This window comes from Triticum aestivum, chromosome 2A (genome assembly GCF_018294505.1).
Source record: "Triticum aestivum cultivar Chinese Spring chromosome 2A, IWGSC CS RefSeq v2.1, whole genome shotgun sequence".
NCBI classification, from domain to species: domain Eukaryota; kingdom Viridiplantae; phylum Streptophyta; class Magnoliopsida; order Poales; family Poaceae; genus Triticum; species Triticum aestivum.
The window spans coordinates 682,970,417-682,992,252 of NC_057797.1; positions in this window are offsets into that span (position 1 = coordinate 682,970,417).

Sequence of the window (21,836 nt, forward strand, 5' to 3'; positions counted from 1 at the left end):
TAATGAGCAACCAACTAGCTTGGGGATGCCCCCGAGTGGCATCCCCGCTTTCTTCCAACAACTATCGATATTTTACTCGAGACTATATTTTTATTCGTCACATGATATGTGATTTGTTTGGAGCGTCTTGTATGATATGAGTCTTTGCTTGTTTTATTTTGTGTTTTAAGTCATCAATCCTTGCTAGACACACCTATTTGGGAGAGCCAAAATTATTTCATGACTTGTCAGAATTGCTCTCTATGCTTCACTTAAATCTTTTATGAGCTAGGACTTGCTCTAGTGCTTCACTTATATCTTTTTGAGCACGGTGTGCTTAGTATTTTTGAAGAAATGCTCTCTTTCTTCACTTAGATTTATTTGAGAGTTGGTAAAATTTTGAAGAAATTCTCTCTTGCTTCACTTAAATTATTTTGAGAGAAAGAAGTATTATGCTCATGATCTTCCCTTATATTTGTTTGAGCTTATGAAAAGCAACACATGAAAAATAGTCCAAAAGTGATAGATATCCAAGAAATATATAGAAAAGAAAAATGTCATGAAGATCATTGGACAAAATAAACTTGTTTCTTAGTAATAGTTTTGAGATATGATGATGTGATATGTGATTCATCTTGATGAGTAATTATGCTTTAGTAAGAATATTGGTGTTAAGGTTTGTGATTCCCTATGCATGCACAAAAGTCAATAATCATGTAATGGAATTGTATCCTACTTATGGTGCATTATTTGGTGTTAATTATGCTTAATTCTTGCTTATGAGATTATTCGTTTCTTGGTCGGTCGCTTCCCAATCTTTTGCTAGCCTTCATTTTGCACTAAGTATGATCACTACTTGTGCATCCAAAATCCTTTAAACCAGTTTTGTCACATGAGTCCACTATATCTACCTATATGCGGTATTCTTTTGCTGTTATAAGCAAATTTGCATGTGCCATCTCTAATTTTCAAAATAAACTTCTCTTTTGTGTGTTTGTTTCGCTCGCGGAGCGGTGAGGGGTGGATAATATTTTCCATGCTAGATGTGTTATTCTCAATATGAGTGTTTATTCACTTGTCATTTCACGAGAGTAAGGCAAAGTTATTAGGGTTGCCCAGTCCCGAAATGCAAAAACAAATGAATTTACATTATGTTTTCAAATAATAAATTCCTTGGAAAGTGTTGGTATGGAGGGCACCCGTGGATACGGTTAGCCATGGAAAGTGAAAATTATGGTGGAAATGGAATAAACTTTATTTTCTGTTTGGGAACTGCCTATGATATATCTATGCATGGAAAGTATTGGGAACTCTAAGTCGTTTTCGTTGGTGGGATGGATACACCTCTAAAAATGTTTTTATCTCAAATTTTTCACTTTGAGCTCTAGCACCTCTACAAATCCCTACTTCCTTCTGTGAAGGGCCTATTTTTTACTTTATGCAATTTTTAATTTGAGTCTCCATCTTCTCTTATAAAAGCACCAACTAGGAGGCAATAAGATCGTGCTCAAGTATTGGGTGTAGTTAATATTCGAGTGTGTTTCATGAATGGATCAATGTTTGAGCATGATGGGCTAGGGATAACTTGTTTTAGCATTGATATTTTGAAAGACATGGTTGCTTGTTGATATGCTTGAGTATCTAAATTATTATGTCAAAACTAGACTGTTGCTTTGAATCACATAAAAGTCCAAATGTCAATGCTACAAAGAAAAGAATATGATATGACTTGATGGACAACACTCCACATCAAAAATTCTGTTTTTATCACTTACCTACTCGAGGACGAGTAGGAGTTAAGCTTGGGGATGCTGATATGTCTCCAACGTATCTATAATTTTTGAATGTTCCATGTTGTTTCATTATCAATCTTGGATGTTTCATAATCATTTTATAGTCATTTTATATCATTTTTTGGTACTAACCTATTGACATAGTGCCAAGTGCCAGTTCCTGTTTTTTCCATGTTTTATACATCGCGGGAAATCAATATCAAACGGAGTCCAAATTCCATGAAACTTCATGATGATTTTTTATCGGACAAAATTTAGCAGATGGGCCCTGGTTGCACCTAGGGGGAGTCCCAAGGAGGGGACAACCCACCAGGGCGCGCCAGGAGGCCCTGGCGCGCCCTGGTGGGTTGTGCCCACCTCGGGTGCCCCCGGGCCGCCTCTTTTCTCTATAAATACCACAATATTCCACAAACCCTACAAGCGTCGACGAAATATTCATCGAGCCGCCGCAGAGTCCATAACCACCAGATCCAATCTAGACACCATGACGGAGGGGTTCACCACTTCCATTGGTGCCTCTCCGATGATGCATGATTAGTTCCTTGTAGACCTTCGGGTCCGTAGTTAGTAGCTAGATGGCTTTCTCGATCTCTCTCTCTCACTGAATTCTCAATACGATGGTCTCTTGGAGATCCATATGATGTAACTCTTTTGCGGTGTGTTTGTTGGGATCTGATGAACTTCGAGTTTATGATCAGTCATATCTTCTTATATCCATGAAAGTTATTTGAGTTTCTTTGATCTCTTGTATGCATGATCTCTTATAGCCTTGTATTTCTTCTCCGATATTTGGGTTTTGTTTGGCCAACTTGATCTATTTATCTTGCAATGGGAAGAGGTTCCCGGTAGTGGGTTCGATCTTATGGTGCTCGATCCCAGTGACAGAAAGGGAAACGACACGTAGGTATCGTTGCTACTAAGGATAAAAGACGAGATCTATATCTACCACCATACAGATAAACGGATCTTGTCTACATCATGTCATCGTTCTTATTGCATTACTCCGTTTTTTCATGAACTTAATACACTAGATGCATGCTGGATAGCGGTCGATGTGTGGAGTAATAGTAGTAGATGTAGGAAGGAGTCGGTCTACTAATCTTGGACATGATGCCTATGTAATGATCATTGCCTGGATATCGTCATAATTATTTGAAGTTCTATCAATTTCCCAACAGTAATTTTTTACCCACCGTTTGCTATTTTTCTCGAGAGAAGCCACTAGTGAAACCTACGGCCCCCGGGTCTTCTTTCTCATATATTTACCTTGCGATCTACTTTTCCTTTGCATTTTTATTCAGATCTATCAAACCAAAAAATACAAAAATACCTTGCTGTGTTTTATTTTATTTGGCGTTTGATCTATCAATCTACTACAGTTTACCTCACGCCCGCTTGCCTATCTTGAGGCATCGTACCCCGGAAGGGATTGACAACCCCTTTAACTCGTCGGGTTGCGATGTTTGTGTGCAGGTGTTGTTTACATTGTGTTGCTTGGTTCTCCAACTGGTTTGATACCTTGGTTTCATAACTGAGGGAAATACCTACCGTCGATGTGCTACATCATCCCTCCCTCTCCAGGGAAATACCGATGTAGTTCCATCTACCATCAATCTCTTGCTGGACACACCTATTTGAGAGAGCCAAAAATATGTCATGACCTGTTAGAATTGCTCTCTTTGCTTCACTTACATTTTTATGAACTATGGACTTGCTCTAGTGCTTCACTTATATCTTTTTTAGCACGGTGTGCTTAGTGTTTTTAAATAATGCTCTCTTGCTTCACTTAGATTTATTTGAGAGTTAGTAAAAATTTCAAGAAATTCTCTCTTGCTTCACTTAAATTAATTTGAGAGATAGAAAAATTATGCTCATGATCTTCACTTATATTTGTTTGAGCTTATGAGAAGCAACATATGAAAATTAGTCCCAAAGTGATAGATATCCAAGAAGGATATAATAAAAACTCTCATGAAGATCATTGGACAAAATAAACTTGATTCTTAGTAATAGTTTTGAGATATGATGATGTGATATGTGAGTCATCTTGATGAGTAATTATGCTTTTGTAAGAATATTGGTGTTAAGGTTTGTGATTCCCTATGCAAGCACAAAAGTCAATAGTTATGCAATGAAATTATATCCTAAAGGAAATATGCCCTAGAGGCAATAATAAAGTTGTTATTTATATGTCCTTATATCATGATAAATGTTTATTATTCATGCTAGAATTGTGTTAACCGAAACTTGATACATGTGTGGATACATAGACAAAACAGAGTGTCCCTAGTATGCCTCTACTTGACTAGCTCGTTAATCAAAGATGGTTAAGTTTCCTGACCATAGACATGTGTTGTCATTTGATGAACGGGATCACATCATTAAGAGAATGATGTGATGGACAAGACCCATCCGCTAGCTTAGCATAATGATCGTTTAGTTTTATTGCTATTGCTTTCTTCATGACTTATACATGTTCCTCTGACTATGAGATTATGCAACTCCCGAATAATGGACGAACACATTGTATGCTATCAAACGTCACAACATAACTGGGTGATTATAAAGATTCTCTACAGGTGTCTCCAAAGGTGTTTGTTGAGTTGGCATAGATCAAGAATAGGATTTGTCACTCCGTGTATCGAAGAGGTATCTCTGGGCCCTCTCGGTAATGCACATCACTATAAGCCTTGCAAGCAATGTGACTAATGAGTTAGTTGCGAGATGACGCGTTACGGGACGAGTAAAGGACTTGCTGGTAACGAGATTGAACTAGGTATGATGATACCAACGATCGAATCTCGGGCAAGTAACATACTGATGACAAAGGGAACAACATATGTTGTTATGCGGTTTGACCAATAAAGATCTTCATATAATATGTAGGAGCCAATATGAGCATCCAGGTTCCGCTATTGGTTATTGACCGGAGATGTGTCTCGGTCATGTCTACATATTTCTCGAACCCGTAGGGTCCGCACGCTTAACGTTTGATAACTATTTGTATTATGAGTTATGTGATTTGATGAACCGAAGTTTGTTCGGAGTCTCGGATGAGATCATGGACATGACGAGGAGTCTCGAAATGGTCGAGACATAAAGATTGATATATTGGAAGGTTGTGTTTGGACACCAGAATGGTTTCGGAAAGGTTCGGGCATTTTTCTGGAGTACCAGGGGTTACTGGAAGCCCCCGGGGAGTTAATGGGCCTTCAAGGGCCCTAGTGGAGAGAGGAGGCGGCGTCCAGGTGGTGGCGCCCCCCCAAGCCCAAACCGAATTGGACTAGGGTTGGGGGCGGGCCCCCTTTCCTTCTCTCCTCCTCCGCCCTCCCTCCTTCTCCTAGTGGGAATAGGGAAGGGGGGCGAATCCTACTTGGACCGGGAGTCCAAGTAGGACTTCCCCCATGGCGCACCCCCCCTTGGGTCGGCCACCTCTCCTCCCCCTTTATATACGTGGGAGTGGGCACCCCAAAGACACACCAAGTCTTCTCTTAGCCGTGTGCGGTGCCCCCCTCCACAGTTACACACCTTGGTCATATCATCATAGTGCTTAGGTGAAGCCCTGCGCCGGTAACTTCATCATCACCGTCGCCATGCCGCCATGATGACGGAACTCTCCCTCGTCCTCAACTGGATCAAGAGATCAAGTGATGTCATCGAGCTGAACGTGTGCTGAACGCGGAGGTGCCGTACGTTCGGTGCTTGGATCAGTTGGATCGTGAAGACGTTCAACTACATCAACCGCGTTACTAAACGCTTCCGCTTTCGGTCTACGAGGGTATGTGGACACACTCTCCCCGCTTGTTGCTATGCTTCTCCTAGATAGATCTTGCGTGATCGTAGGAAAATTTTGAAATACTACGTTCCCCAACAGTGGTATCGGAGCCAGGTCTATGCGTAGATGTTATATGCATGAGTAGAACCCAAAGAGTTGTGGGTGATAATAGTCATACTGCTTACCAGCAACGTCTTACTTTGATTCAGCGGTATTGTTGGATGAAGTGGCCCGGACCGACATTACATGATCGTGTTCATGAGACTGGTTCTACCGACGTGCTTTGCACATAGGTGGCTGGCGGGTGTCTGTTTCTCCAACTTTAGTTGAATCGAGTTTGAATATGCCCGGTCCTTGTTGAAGGTTAAAACACCACACTTGACGAAAAACCGTTGTGGTTTTGATGCGTAGGTAAGAACAGTTCTTGCTAGAAGCCCGTAGCAGCAACGTAAAACTTGCAACAACAAAGTAGAGGACGTCTAACTTGTTTTTGTAGGGCATGTTGTGATGTGATATGGTCAAGATGTGATGAGATATAAATTGTTGTATATGAGATGATCATGTTTTGTAAAAGTTATCGGCAACTGGCAGAAGCCTTATGGTTGTCGCTTTATTGTATGAAATGCAATCGCCATGTAATTGCTTTACTTTATCTCTAAGCGGTAGCGATAGTCGTAGAAGCAATAGTTGGTGAGACGACAACGATGCTACGATGGAGATCAAGGTGTCAAGACGGTGACGATGGTGATCATGATGGTGCTTTTAAGATGGAGATCAAAGGCACAAGATGATGATGGCCATATCATATAACTTATTTTGATAACATGTGATGTTTATCCTTTATGCATCTTATTTTGCTTAGTACAGCGGTAGCATTATAAGATAATCCCTCACTAAATTTCAAGGTATAAGTGTTCTCCCTAAGTATGCAAAGTTGCAACAGTTCGTCGTGCCGAGACACCACGTGATGATCGGGTGTGATAAGCTCTGTGTTCACATACCCTATCGGAGGGGGAATCCTTCTCCGGCGGCCATCTTCATCATCCCGGTGCTCTCCATGACGAGGAGGGAGTAGTTCTCCCTCGGGGCTGAGGGTATGTACCAGTAGCTATGTGTTTGATCTCTCTCTCTCTCTCTCTCTCGTGTTCTTGAGGTGGTACGATCTTGATGTACCATGAGCTTTAGTATTATATTTGGATCCTATGATGTTTCTTCCCCCCTCTACTCTCTTTTAACAAATTGAGTTTTCCCTTCGAAGTTATCTTATCGGATTTAGTCTTTAAAGATTTGAGAACACTTGATGTATGTCTTGCCGTGGATATCTGTGGTGAGAATGGGATATCATGTGATTCACTTGATGTATGTTTTGGTGATCAACTTGCGGGTTCCGCCCATGAACCTATGCATAGGTGTTGGCACATGTTTTCATCGTGATTCTTCGGTAGAAACTTTGGGGCACTCTTTGAGGTCCTTTGTGTTGGTTGAATAGATGAATCTGAGATTGTGTGATGCATATCGTATAATCATACCCACGGATACTTGAGGTGACATTGGAGTATCTAGGAGACATTAGGGTTTTGATTGATTTGTGTCTTAAGGTGTTATTCTAGTACGAACTCTAGGGATGTTTGTGACACTTATAGGAATAGCCCAACGGATTGATTGGAAAGAATAACATTGAGGTGGTTTCGTACCCTACCATAATCTCTTTGTTTGTTCTCCGCTATTAGTGACTTTGGAGTGACTCTTTGTTGCATGTTGAGGGATAGTTATGTGATCCAATTATGTTAGTATTGTTGAGGGGACTTGCACTAGTGAAAGTATGAACCCTAGGCCTTGTTTCCTAGCATTGCAATACCGTTTACGCTCACTTTTATCATTTGTTACCTTGCTGTTTTTATATTTTCAGATTACGAAAACTATTATCTACCATCCATATACCACTTGTATCACCATATCTTAGCCGAACTAGTGCACCTATACAATTTACCATTGTATTGGGTGTGTTGGGGACACAAGAGACTCTTTGTTATTTGGTTGCAGGGTTGCTTGAGAGAGACCATCTTCATCCTATGCCTCCTACGGATTGATAAACCTTAGGTCATCCACTTGAGGGAAATTTGCTACTGTCCTACAAACCTCTGCACTTGGAGGCCCAATAACGTCTACAAGAAGAAGGTTGTGTAGTAGACATCAAGCTCTTTTCTGGCGCCGTTGCCGGGGAGGTTAGCGCTTGAAGGTATATCTTTAGATCTTGCAATCGAGCCTTTTAGTTTCCTGTTTTATCACTAGTTTAGTTTATAAAAGAAAATTACAAAAAATGGAATTAAGGTTACCTCATATGCTTCATATTTTTAATATCTATCATGAAAATAAGGATTCCGATAATTGTGCTCAAGTGCTAGAAGAAGAATGCATTAGAATGTTTGGCACTAAATATTTGAATGATGAGCATGATTGCAATATTGTTTGTATGAATTCCTTGAATATCTATGATGCTAATGATATGAAAAGGCCCAAGCTTGGGGATTCTATGTTTGATGAAGATGATGTTTTTGGGAATATATTTGCTGCAATTAATGTTTGTCCCAAGCTTGGGGAAGCTATGATTAATGAAGATGATATTTTTAGTCTCCCAAGTTTTGATATGCAAATTTATAATGATGATAGCATGCCTCCTACTTATGATGATTATTGTGATGATATTTATGCTACAAAAAGTATTGATTATATTTATAAAACTTTTCATGATTATGGTTATCCCTTTTCTGAACATTACTCTTTTAATGTGGAAACAATTTATAGTATTCGAGTCTCTTATGATACTCCCACTATTCAGAATGAGAAGAATTTTGCTTATATGGAGAGTAGTAAATTTCTATTCTTGTAGATTATGAAACGAATGCTTTAGGTGCTGATTATATTGTTGAATTAATTCATGATGCTACTGAAAATTATTATGATGGAGGAATATATGCTTGTAGTAATTGCAATAATATCAAGTTTCCTCTCTATGTGCTTAAAGTTTTGAAGTTATGCTTGTTTTACCTTCCTATGCAAGTTGATTCTTGTTCCCACAAGTTATTTGCTCACAAAATCCCTATGCATAGGAAGTATGTTAGACTTAAATGTGCTAGTCATATTCTTCATGATGCTCTCTTTATGTTACAATTCTTATCCTTTATGTGAGCATCATTGAAATCATCATGCCTAGCTAGGGGCGTTAAACGATAGCGCTTGTTGGGACGCAACCCAATATTATTTTTGTTCCTTGATTTTTGCTCCTGTTTAGTATTAAATAATTCATCTATCCTCTGCTTAGATGTGGTTTTATGCTTTTAATTAGTGTTTGTGCCAAGTAGAACCTTTGGGAAGACTTTGGGAAAGTCTTGTTGATCATGCTGTAAAAAAACAGAAACTTTAGCGCTCACAAGAATTGCTGATATTTTTATTTGGAGAGTGATACTTAGTTAATTATTTTTGAAGATGATTAATAGATAAATTCCTCAGGTCCAGCAATTTATTTTAGAATTTTATGAGTTCCAGAAGTATACGTTTGATCCAGATTACTACAGACTGTTCTGTTTTTGACAGATTCTGTTTTCGATGTGTTGTTTGCTTATTTTGATGAATCTATGAGTAGTATCGGAGGGTATGAACCATATATAAGTTGGAATACAGTAGATATTACACCAATATTAATTTAGAATGAGTTCACAACAGTACCTAAGTGGTGATTTATTTTCTTATACTAACGGAGCTTACGAGTTTTCTGTTAAGTTTTGTGTTGTGAAGTTTTCAAGTTTTGGGTAAGGATTTGATGGACTATGGAATAAGGAGTGGCAAGAGCCTAAGCTTGGGGATGCCCAAGGCAACCCAAGGTAATATTCAAGGATAGCCAAGAGCCTAAGCTTGGGGATGCCCCTCTTTTGTCTTCGTTCATTAGTAACTTTACTTGGAGCTATATTTTTATTCGCCACATGATATGTGTTTTGCTTGGAGCGTCAATTTATTTTGTTAGGATTTGCTTGTTGTTATCTAGAACAATGTTTTGCATCTTTTATTTCAATAAAAGTGGCATTGATAGCCTTTACTATGCCTATTTTAGAATTCCACATGTTGCTGTTTGAAAACAGAAAGTTTACCGCTGTTGCAATAATTCCCTAGAAAATTCGGAATGTAATAAAATGTTGAAACCTTTTGCATATTAAGCTCTGATAAATTTAATACAGTGGGAATTTTCTTTCATATTTTTTGGAGCTAGGGAAGTATGGATTTTTCTGCATTCTTTACAGACTGTGCTGTTTAGGCAGATTGCTGTTATGTTTGCATTGTTTGCATATGTTTGCTTCTTTAATGATTCTATTTGAGGATAGGACTATTAAATATGCAGAGGCATTTAGTATGCAATGTTGAATAATAATTTTAGTGATTTGCTACAGTAGAGTATGATAAGGTTTTGTCAATGGTTTATACTAACTTATCTCACGAGTCCTTGTTGAGTTTTGTGTCGATGAAGCTTTTGAGATTTAGGGAGACCATGATATGAGAGGAATTAAGGAGACACAAAAGCTCAATCTTGGGGATGCCCAAGGCACCCCAAGATAATATTTCAAGAAGTCTCAAGCATCTAAGCTTGGGGATGCCCCGATTGGCATCCCACCTTTCTTCTTCAACAACTATCGGTTAGTATCGGTTGATCCTAAGTTTTTGCTTCTTCACATGATGTTTGCCATTCTTAGAATTTCATTTTATTTTGCTTTGCTTGATGTTTGAATAAAATACCAAGATCTGAAATTCTTAAATGTTAGAGAGTCTTCACATAGTTGCATAATTATTCGACTATTCATTGATCTTCACTTAAATCTTTCGGAGTAGTTTGTCATTTGCTCCAGTGCTTCACTTATATCTTTTAGAGCATGATGGTAGTTTTATTTTGAAGAAATAGATGAACTCTCATGCTTCACTTATATTATTTTGAGAGTCTTAAATAGCATGGTAATTTGCTTAAAATCCTAATATGCTAGGTATTCAAGAATAATAAAATTCTCTTATGAGTGCATTGAATACTATGAGAAGTTTGATACTTGATGATTGTTTTGAGATATGGGGGTAATAATATCAAAGTCGTGCTAGTTGAGTAGTTGTGAAATTGAGAAATACTTGCATTGAAGTTTGTGATTCCCGTACCATGCACGTATGGTGAACCGTTATGTGATGAAGTCGGAGCATGATTTATTTATTGATTGTCCTCCTTATGAGTGGCGGTCGGGGACGAGCGATGGTCTTTTCCTACCAATCTATCCCCCTAGGAGCATGCGTGTAGTACTTTGTTTCGATGACTAATAGATTTTTGCAATAAGTACATGAGTTCTTTATGACTAATGTTGAGTCCATGGATCATACGCACTCTCACCCTTCCACCATTACTAGCCTCTCTAATACCGTGCAACTTTCGCCGGTACCATAAACCCACCATATACCTTCCTCGAAACAGCCACCATATCTACCTATTATGGCATTTCCATAGCCATTCCGAGATATATTGCCATGCAACTTTCCACAGTTCCATTTATTATGACACGCTTCATCATTTTCATATTGCTTTGCATGATCATGTAGTTGACATCGTATTTGTGGCAAAGCCACCGTTCATAATTCTTTCATACATGTCACTCATGAATCATTGCACATCCCGGTACACCACCGGAGGCATTCATATAGAGTCATATCTTGTTCTAAGTATCGAGTTGTAATTCTTGAGTTGTACGTAAATAAAAGTGTGATGATCATCATTAGAGCATTGTCCCAGTGAGGAAAGGATGATGGAGACTATGATTCCCCCATAAGTCGGGATGAGACTCCGGACAAAAATAAAAAAATAAAAGAGGCCAAAGAAGCCCAAATAAAAAAGGAGAGAAAAGAGGCCATAAAAAAGGAGAAGGCCCAAATAAAAAAATAAAAAAATGAGAGAAAAAGAGAGAAGGGGCAATGCTACTATCCTTTTACCACACTTGTGCTTCAAAGTAGCACCATGATCTTCATGATAGAGAGTCTCCTATGTTGTCACTTTCATATACTAGTGGGAATATTTCATTATAGAACTTGGCTTGTATATTCCAATGATGGGCTTCCTCAAAATGCCCTAGGTCTACGTGAGCAAGCGAGTTGGATGCACACCCACTAGTTTCTTTTGTTGAGCTTTCACACATTTATAGCTCTAGTGCATCTGTTGCATGGCAATCCCTACTCACTCACATTGATATCTATTGATGGGCATCTCCATAGGCCGTTGATACGCCTAGTTGATGTGAGACTATCTTCTCCTTTTTGTCTTCTCCACAACCACCATTCTATTCCACCTATAGTGCTATGTCCATGGCTCACGCTCATGTATTGCATGAAGATTGAAAAAGTTTGAGAACATCAAAAGTATGAAACAATTGCTTGGCTTGTCATCGGGGTTGTGCATGATTTAAATATTTTGTGTGGTGAAGATAGAGCATAGCCAGACTATATGATTTTGTAGGGATAGCTTTCTTTGGCCATGTTATTTTGAGAAGAGATGATTTCTTAGTTAGTATGCTTGAAGTATTATTATTTTTATGTCAATATGAACTTTTATCTTGAATCTTTCGGATCTGAATATTCATGCCACAACTAAGAAGAATTACATTGAAATTATGCCAAGTAGCACTCCACATCAAAAATTCTGTTTTTATCATTTACCTACTCGAGGACGAGCGGGAATTAAGCTTGGGGATGTTGATACATCTCCAACGTATCTATAATTTTTTATTGCTCCATGCTATATTATCTACTGTTTTGGATGTTTATGGGATTTATTATACACTTTCATATCATTTTTGGGACTAACCAATTAACCCAGAGCCCAGTGCCAGTTTCTGTTTTTACCTTGTTTTAGGGTTTCGAAGAAAAGGAAAATCAAACGGAGTCCAATTGACCTGAAACTTCACGGAACCCATTTTTGGAAGGAAAGAAGCCCAGAAGACTTGAAGTGCATGTAAGGGAAGCTTCGAGGAGGCCACGAGGTAGGGGGCGCCCCCCCCCCCCCCCAGCGCACCCTCCACCCTCGTGGGCCCCTCATGGGTCCCCTGACATACTTCTTCCGTCTATATATCTCCATATAACCTAAAAACATCCGGGAGCACAATAGATCGGGAGTTCCACCGCCAGAAGCCTCCGTAGCCACCGAAAACCAATCTAGACCCGTTCCGGCACCCTGCCGGAGGGGGAATCCTTCTCCGGTGGCCATCTTCATCATCCCGGTGCTCTCCATGACGAGGAGGGAGTAGTTCTCCCTCGGGGCTGAGGCTATGTACTAGTAGCTATGTGTTTGATCTCTCTCTCTCTCTCTCTCTCGTGTTCTTGAGGTGGTACGATCTTGATATATCGCGAGCTTTGCTATTATATTTGGATCCTATGATGTTTCTTCCCCCCTCTACTCTCTTGTAACGAATTGAGTTTCCCCTTCGAAGTTATCTTATCGGATTGAGTCTTTAAAGATTTGAGAACACTTGATGTATGTCTTGCCATGGATATCTGTGGTGACAATGGGATATCACGTGATTCACTTGATGTATGTTTTGGTGATCAACTTGCAGGTTCCGCCCATGAACCTATGCATAGGGGTTGGCACATGTTTTCGTCGTGATTCTCCGGTAGAAACTTTGAGGCACTCTTTGAGGTCCTTTGTGTTAGTTGAATAGATGAATCTGAGATTGTGTGACGCATATCGTATAATCATACCCACGGATACTTGAGGTGACATTGGAGTATCTAGGTGACATTAGGGTTTTGATTGATTTGTGTCTTAAGGTGTTATTCTAGTACGAACTCTAGGGCTGTTTGTGACACTTATAGGAATAGCCCAACGGATTGATTGGAAAGAATAACTTTGAGGTGGTTTCGTACCCTACCATAATCTCTTCGTTTGTTCTCCACTATTAGTGACTTTGGAGTGACTCTTTGTTGCATGTTGAGGGATAGTTATGTGATCCAATTATGTTAGTATTATTGAGGGGACTTGCACTAGTGAAAGTATGAACCCTAGGCCTTGTTTCCTAGCATTGCAATACCGTTTACGCTCACTTTTATCATTCGTTACCTTGCTGTTTTTATATTTTCAGATTACAAAAACTATTATCTACCATCCATATACCACTTGTATCACCATCTCTTCGCCGAACTAGTGCACCTATACAATTTACCATTGTATTGGGTGTGTTGGGAACACAAGAGACTCTTTGTTATTTGGTTGCAGGGTTGCTTGAGAGAGACCATCTTCATCCTACGCCTCCTACGGATTGATAAACCTTAGGTCATCCACTTGAGGGAAATTTTCTACTGTCCTACAAACCTCTGCACTTGGAAGCAAACAACGTCTACAAGAAGAAGGTTGTGTAGTAGACATCAGCCCACGAGGCATGGGGGCGCGCCCATGGGGTAGGGCGTGCCATCCACCCTCGTGGACAGTGGGTGGCCCCCCTCTGGTGCTTTCTTCGCCCAATATTTTTAATATATTCCTAAACTGACTTTCGTGGAGTTTTAGGACTTTTGGAGTTGTGCAGAATAGGTCTCTAATATTCGCTCGTATTCCAGCCCGGAATTCTCCCTCTTCATGTAAACCTTGTAAAATAAGAGAGAAAAGGCATAAGTATTGTGACATAATGTGTAATAACATCCCATAATGCAATAAATATCGATATAAAAGTATGATGCAAAATGGACGTATCAACTCCCCCAAGCTTAGACCTCGCTTGTCCTCAAGCGGAAGCCGATATCGAAAAATATGTCCACATGTTTAGAGATAGAGGTGTTGATAAAATAAAATACGGACATGAGGGCATCATGATCATTCTTAAAATAGCAACATATATTGTCATATGATTTCTTATGCTAAAGTAACATCGGAAAGAGTCAATATAAGATCTTTTCAGCAAGTCCACATACTCAACTATCATTAGGCTTTCACAATTGCTAACACTCATGTAATACTTATGGGTATGAAGTTTTAATCGGACACGGAGAAATATAGGGGCTTATAGTTTTGCCTCCCAACCTTTTACCTCAAGGGTAATGTCAACAATAATGCTTCATGAAAACCCACATCCAATTAGATATATATATATATATATATATATATCATGATATTTCCAACACATAGTGCTTGCCAAAGGATAAAGTGTAAAAAAGGAAAGGTGAAGATCACCATGACTTTTGTATAAGGTATAAGACAAAAATAAAAGATAGGCCCTTCGCAGAGGGAAGCAGAGGTTGTCATGTGCTTTTATGGTTGGATGCACAAAATCTTAATGCAAAAGAACGTCACTTTATATTGCCACTTGTGATAGGGACCTTTGTAATGCAGTCCATCGCTTTTATTTCTTCCATATCACAAGATCGTATAAAGCTTATTTTCTCCACACTAATAGATCATACATATTTCGAGAGCAATTTTTATTGCTTGTAACAGTGACAACCTACTTGAAGGATCTTATTTAATCCATAGGTAGATATGGTGGACTCTCATGGCAAAAGTGGGTTTAAGGATATTTGGAAGCACAAGTACTATCTCTACTTGGTGCAAAGAATTTGGCTAGAATGAGGGGGAAAGGCAAGCTCAACATGTTGGATGATCCATGACAATATAATTTATTTCGGATATAAGAAAACATAACCCATTACGTTGTCTTCCTTGTCCAACAGCAAATTTTTAGCATGTCATATTTTAATGAGTGCTCACAATCATAAAAGATGTCCAAGATAGTATATTTATATGTGAAAACCTCTCTTTCTTTATTACTTCATATTAATTGCAACGATGAGCAAAACTAAGTTTGTCAGCTCTCAACAACTTTTATTCATCATACACTTTATATGTGAAGTCATTACTCTCCATAAGATCAATATGATCTCTTTATTTCTTTTTATTCTTTCTTTTTCTTTTATTCCCTCAAGATCATAGCCAGATAACCAAGCCCTCGACTCAAGACTAATCTTTATTATATATATAGCTCACAGACTCGATTACATAGACAAGGATCAACACAAAACTCAAAGCTAGATCATACTAATCTTTATTCTACTAGATCAAGATATAACCAAAAGGATCGAACTGAGAAAAATGGTAAAGATAGAAGTGTGATGGTGATACGATACCGGGGCACCTCCCTCAAGCTTGGCAGTTGCCAAGGGGAGTGCCCATACCCATGTATTTATGTCTCTTTCTTCAGAGGTGGTGATGATGGAGTTGTTGATGATGTAGGGTTCTTCCTTAATTTGCGCTTGAGGATAGAATTTTGCTCCCTTAGGTCATCGATCTCCTGCTCAAGGCTTAATATCTTTTTGCCTAGTTCCTGTTTGTTCTCCTGCAAGAAGTGAAAAGGGATAAACTCGATCTTAGGTTTCTTTGCTCTATCAGGGAGTCTTGAATTTTGGAACTCCACATGCATGTCCCCAGGTTGAGGTAATGGGACTTCATCTTCATCTGAGCTCGTCTCCTCCTTTCCCCTAGGATCATAGTCTTCTTCTTCCTCCATGGTCCAACCACAATGCTCCAAGTCCCTGTAGACCTTAGGGTCTGCAAGGTAATCAGCCACATAGCTTTCTCCCTCCGAATCCTGGGATGACATATTGCTCTAATCTGTGGCAGAAACAACTCAAAACAAAAATAGAGGATTTTGTCGTGGTACGGTGGTCAAAACCTTCGGGAGATTATATAATGAATTTTTACCGACCAAAAGAAATATCGTGCAAGAGAATAGAGCCCGGAGGGCACACGAGGTGCCCATGAGGCAGGGGCGCGCCCAGGCGGTAGGGCGTGCCTTCCACCCTCATGGATGCCTCGTGTCCCTTTCGGACTACTTCTTTTTTCCTACTTTTTTAAATATTCCAAAACCTATTCCTTTCCGGAGTCGGTTTTGCTATTAGAACTGTTTTGGAGTCGGTTTACTTACTGTATCACATACCTATTCCTTTTCGGAGTCTGAAACATTCTAGAAAGTGTCCCTTATGTACTCCTCTGGGGTTACGATGTCAATAGCGTTGGTTTCAACATTTATGGGATTACCTGAGATATAATGTTTGATTCTTTGACCATTCACCACCTTCGGATTTGTGCATTCGAAGTTGTTGATTTTTATGGCACCAGAACGATAGACCTCCTCGATAACGTAAGGACCTTTCCATTTAGAGAGGAGTTTTCCTGCAAAAAATCTTAAACGAGAGTTGCATAATAGAACATAATCACCTACATTAAACTCACGCTTTTGTATCCTTTTGTCATGCCATCTTTTAACTTTTTCTTTAAACAGTTTGGCATTCTCATAGGCCTGGGTTCTCCACTCATCAAGTGAGCTAATGTCAAATAGTCTCTTCCCACTGGCAAGTTTGAAATCATAATTGAGCTCTTTAATGGCCCTATATGCCTTATGTTCTAGTTCAAGAGGTAAGTGACATGCTTTTCCATAAACCATATTATATGGAGACATACCCATAGGATTTTTATATGCAGTTAGATAGGCCCATGATGCATCATCAAGTTTCTTGGACCAATTCTTTCTAGATCTATTAACAGTCTTTTGCAAATTAATTTAGTCTCTCTATTACTCAGTTCTACTTGACCACTAGACTGTGGGTGGTATGGAGATGCAATTCTATGATTAACATCATACTTAGCAAGCATTTTACGAAAAGTACCATGAATAAAATGTGAACCACCATCAGTCATTAACTATCTAGGGACTCCAAACCTCGGAAAAATAACTTGTTTAAGCATCTTAATAGAGGTGTTATGATCAACACTACTAGTTGGAATAGCTTCTACCCACTTAGTAATGTAATCAATAGCAACTAAAATATGTGTATACCCATTAGAGGAAGGAAACGGTGCCATATAATCAAAGCCCCAAACATCAAATGGTTCAATAACAAGTGAATAGTTCATAGGCATTTCTTGATGTCTACTAATATTACCAATTCTTTAACATTCATCACAAAACAAGACAAACTTACGGGCATCTTTGAAAAGAGTAGGCCAATAAAAACTGGATTGCAATACCTTATGTGCAATTCTATCTCCAGTGTGGTGTCCTCCATAAGCCTCGGAGTGACACTTGTGTAGGATCTGTTCCTGTTCATGCTCAGGTACACAACGTCTAATAACACCATCTACTCCTTCTACTCCTTCTTTATAAAGGTGTGGGTCATCCCAGAAGTAATGTCTTAAATCATACATTTTTTTTCTTTTGCTGGTATGTGAAACTAGGTGGTATAAATTTAGCGACAATGAAATTAGCATAATCAGCATACCATGGAGTAGTACGAGAAGCATTTATGACAGCTAATTGTTCATCAGGAAAGCTATCATCAATAGGTAGTGGGTCATCAAGAACATTCTCTAACCTAGATAAGTTGTCTGCAACGGGGTTCTCGGCTCCCTTTCTATCAATAATATGCAAATCAAATTCTTGTAGGAAGAGAACCCATCTAATAAGTCTGGGTTTAGCATCTTTCTTTTCCATAAGATATCTAATAGCAGCATGATCAGTGTGAACAGTTACTTTAGAATCAATAATATAAGGTCTGAACTTATCACAAGCAAATACAACTGCTAAAGATTCTTTTTCAGTAGTAACATAATTTCTCTGGGCACTGTCTAGAGTTTTACTAGTGTATTGGATAACATTTAATTTCTTATCAACTCTTTGTCCTAGAACAGCACCTACAGCATAATCACTAGCATCACACATAATTTCAAAGGGTAAATTCCAATCAAGTGGCTAAACAATAGGTGCAGAAATCAAGGCTTTCTTAAGTATTTCAAATGCTTCTACACAATCATCATCAAAGACAAAAGGAACATCTTTTTGTAAGAGATTAGTCAGAGGCCTAGAAATTTCTAAGAAGTCTTTAATGCACCTCCTATAAAAACCCGGCATAACCAAGGAAACTTCTTATACCTTTAATGTCCTTAGGACACGTCATCTTTTAAATAACATCAACTTTACCTTTATCAACTTCAATACCTCTTTCAGAAATTTTATGCCCCAAGACAATACCTTTTCCATTAACCATAAAGTGGCACTTCTCCCAATTCAAGACAAGATTAGTTTCTTCACATCTCTGCAAAACTCGATCAAGGTTGCTTAAGAAATCATCAAAAGAAGTTCCATACACGGAGAAATCATCCATGAAAACCTCAAGAATCTTTTCACAAAAGTCAGATAATATAGCAATCATACATCTTTGAAAGGTAGCAGGTGCATTACATAAACCAAAAGGCATACGTCTATAAGCAAAGGTACTGAAATGGCAAGTAAAAGTGGTCTTTTCCTGATCCTCTTTCGGCACAGGTATTTGAGAGAAAACAGAATAACCGTCTAGAAAGCAAAAATTGTGTATGTTTGGATAATCTTTCTAGCATTTGATTAATAAAAGGTAAAGGGTAATGATCCTTTCTAGTAGCTTTATTTAATTTGCAGAAATCAATTACCATTCTATAACCTGTAACAATTCTTTGTGGGATCAATTCGTCTTTATCATTTGGAACAACAGTAATACCTCCCTTCTTAGGGACACAATGGACAGGACTTACCCACTGACTATCAGCAACAGGATAAATTATACATGCCTCCAGAAGCTTTAGTATTTCATTTCTTACCACTTCTTTCATCTTAGGATTTAACCGTCGTTGGTGATCAACAACTGGTTTAGCGCCTTTCTCCAATTTTATTTTATGCTAGCATATAGTGGGACTAATGCCCTTAAGATCATCAAGAGTATATCCAATAGCAGCACAGTGCTTCTTCAGAGTTTTCAATAATTTCTCTTCTTCCTGCTCTGAAAGGTTAGCACTAATAATAACATGATATATCTTCTTTTCATCAAGATAAGCATATGTAAGAGTATCATGTAATGGTTTAAGCTCAAACACGGGATCACCCTTGGGTGGAGGAGGATCCCCTAGAATTTCAACAGGCAAGTTGTGTTTCAAAATAGGCCCCTGTTTAAAGAATACTTCATCTATTTCCCTTCTTTCATTCATAAACATGTCATTTTCATGGTCTAGCAAATATTGTTCTAAAGGATCATTAGGAGGCACGACAAAAGAAGCAAGACCAATAATTTCATCTTTACTAGGCAATTCTTTATCATGGGGTTGTCTATGAAATTTAGCAAAATTAAAATCATGAGACATATCCCCTAAACCAACAGTAACAATATCCTTTTCGCAGTCTATCTTAGCATTAACAGTATTCAAGAAGGATCTACCAAATATAATGGGACAAAAGTCATCTTTTGGGGAAGCAAGAACAAGAAAATCAGTAGGATATTTAATTTTCCCACACAAGACTTCAACATCTCTAATAATCCCAACTAGTGAAATAGTATCTCTATTGGCAAGCTTAATAGTAACATCAATATCTTCTATCTCAGCAGGTGCAATATCATGCATAATTTCCTTATATAAAGTATAAGGTATTGCACTGACACTAGCACTCATATCACATAAGTCATGATAACAGTGATCTCCTATTTTAAGAGAAACAACAGGCATGCCAACAACAGGTCTATGTTTGTTTTTAGTATCGGGTCTAGCAATTCTAGCAGCTTCATCACAGAAGTAAATAACATGCTCATCAATATTATCGACCAAGAGATCCTTAACCATAGAAATACTAGGTTCAACTTTAATTTGCTCAGAGGGTGTAGGTGTTCTAGCATTACTCTTACGAACCACAGTTGAAGCTTTAGCATGATCCTTTATTCTAACAAGGAAAGGTGGTTTCTCAATAGAAGCGGTAGGAACAATAGGATCAGCATTATAAGTGATAGTCTTTTCTTCAACTTTAATAGGTTCAACTACTTTTACTTCAATGGGAGGATGATATTTAAACCACTTCTCCTTAGGGAGATCAACATGAGTAGCAAATGATTCATAGAAAGAAGCTACTATCTCAGAGTGAAGTCCATATTTAGTGCTAAATTCACGAAAAGCATCGGTATCCATAAAAGATTTAACACAATCAAACTTAGGTGTTATACCTAACTCCTTACCTTCGTCGAGTTCCCAATCTTCAGAGTTGCATTTAATTCTTTCCAATAAATCCCATCTGAATTCAATAGTCTTCATCATAAAAGAACCAGTACAAGAAGTATCGAGCATGGAGCGATTATTGAGAGAAAGCCGACATAAAAAAATTGAATAATAATTTTTCTTGAGAGCTCATGATTGGGGCATGAATATAACATTGACTTAAGCCTCCCCAAGATTGAGCGATACTTTCTACTTCGCGAGGCCAAAAATTATATATATATAATTATGATCACGATGAACCATATGCATAGGATAAAACTTCTGATGAAATTTCAATTTCAATCGGTTGTAGTTCCATGATCCAATATCATCACATAGCCTAAACCATGTCAATGCCTTTCCCTTCAAAGATAAAGGGAAGACCTTCATCTTGATAACATCCTCGGGCATACCTGCAAGCTTAAATAATCCACAAACTTCATCCACATAGATTAGGTGCATATCGGGATGTAATGTTCCATCTCTTGTAAAAGGATTAGCTAGCAGTTTCTCTATCATACCCGAAGGAATTTCAAAATAAACATTTTCAGTAGGTTCAGTAGGTTGAGGAGCAACTCTTTGCTCTACTGATCGGGGTGAAGATACCCCGAACAAGCCCCTCAAAGGATTATTCTCCATAGTAACAGGTGACAGTAAATTTCAGCACACTATATAATTTTTTCCTTACCAAATTCCACCTACCAAAGGGGCTTCACTCCCCGGCAATGGCGCTAGAAAAGAGTCTTCATGATCCACAAGTATAGGGGATCTATCGTAGTCCTTTCGATAAGTAAGAGTGTCGAACCCAACAAGGAGCAGAAGGAAATGACAAGCAGTTTTCAGTAAGGTATTCTCTACAAACACTGAAATTATCGGTAACAGATAGTTTTGTGATAAGGTAATTTGTAACGGGTAACAAGTAACAAAAGTGAACAAGGTGCAGCAAGGTGGCCCAATCCTTTTTGGAGCAAAGGACAAGCCTGGATAAACTCTTATATAAAGGAAAGCACTCCCGAGGACACATGGGAATTATCGTCAAGCTAGTTTTCATCATGCTCATATGATTCGCGTTCGTTACTTTGATAATTTGATATGTGGGTGGACTGGTGCTTGGGTACTACCCTTCCTTGGAAAAGCAACCCACTTATGATTAACCCCCCTCGCAAGCATCCACAACTACGAAAGAAGA